Source organism: Etheostoma cragini, chromosome 3 (assembly GCF_013103735.1).
Source record: "Etheostoma cragini isolate CJK2018 chromosome 3, CSU_Ecrag_1.0, whole genome shotgun sequence".
Taxonomy (NCBI): domain Eukaryota; kingdom Metazoa; phylum Chordata; class Actinopteri; order Perciformes; family Percidae; genus Etheostoma; species Etheostoma cragini.
The window spans coordinates 7,756,414-7,757,537 of record NC_048409.1 but is presented as its reverse complement, the minus strand read 5'-3'; the positions used below and the strand labels follow the sequence as shown (position 1 = coordinate 7,757,537).

At 46.3% G+C, this 1,124-nt stretch overlaps 1 long non-coding RNA gene across 1 annotated transcript in view; it reads left to right on the top strand.

The window, feature by feature from the left end:
* Positions 1-1,124, top strand: part of LOC117941837 — a 21,786-nt gene that overhangs the window by 4,323 nt on the left and 16,339 nt on the right. The window lies entirely within an intron of this gene.

Sequence of the window (1,124 nt, the reverse complement as noted above, 5' to 3'; positions counted from 1 at the left end):
CTAAAACAACAACTCTTGAACAACATGAGACCTGCCATAGCCGACTTTGTCAGAAAACACCAGGTTGGTTGGAGGACTTCCACCCTCGTCCAGCTAATGGAATGGGCAGCACAGCCTCAAGAAGTCCTGCATAATAAAAAGATTAAAAACTCTGACACCCAGCTGCATGCTGTGGCCCAAGCTATGGTTTGCAGCATGTCTAACTACCAAGGTCCGAAAAGAGGAGGCCAAGGGAAAGGTAAAAAGCCAAAACACAACCGCTGCTACAACTGTGACAAACCAGGCCATATAGCACGAGAATGCCCAGAGCCCGCAAAGGACAGAAGAGAGAAGCGACGCTTCTCTCGACCCCCACCTCATAATCCAGAGTACAACCAAGATAGGGATGAATACGAGGATTGACGCCAAGCTGAAGATTCAAGCCAATCTTCTACGGAAGACGTCGACCCAAACCAAGGGGACCCTGTAGAAGTATTGGACTTGACTCAAATATTTTCCCTCTCCCTGAAAGAAGACGAAAAACCTTATTACACTCTCACCATTGGAGGAGAAAGAGTAAAGTTTTTATGTGATCCAGGGGCAGACAGGACAGTGCTAAAAGATAGAAACCCCGCAGTAAGGCCAGGCCACAAATGGATAGCCGTAGTGTCAGCTAATGGTAAATCACAATTGTTAAAAATCTCGAAACCACTCTCTAAACAACGTACTAGATGAAGATGGCGAAGCCCATACAGCAGAATTTGTTATCAGTTCAGATTGTCCAGTAAATCTGCTAGGGGGGGACCTAATGAAACAACTGAAAATAGCATTAGTCCCCACTAAAAGAGGAATGAGGCCAGAAAAAATTACTTCAGCCTATGTCCAGGAAGGACGAGGAACGCCAAAGCGATTCTTCGCCCTGGACCTTGCCACCACGGGCCCTAGGTCCGTTGTAAGTCACCTATTGAAATACGTGCCAGAGAAAACCGACATCATTCCTCAAAAGGAATGGCCATTGCATGTGACCATGAAATATGAGAGGCCTGAACAGCCACGCCTCCCTGTGTATGTAGACCCCTTCTTCGATAACTCTTTTGAGAATAAGATCAGCAGTGTGGTTAGCTATGAAGAACAGTTCAATAAGC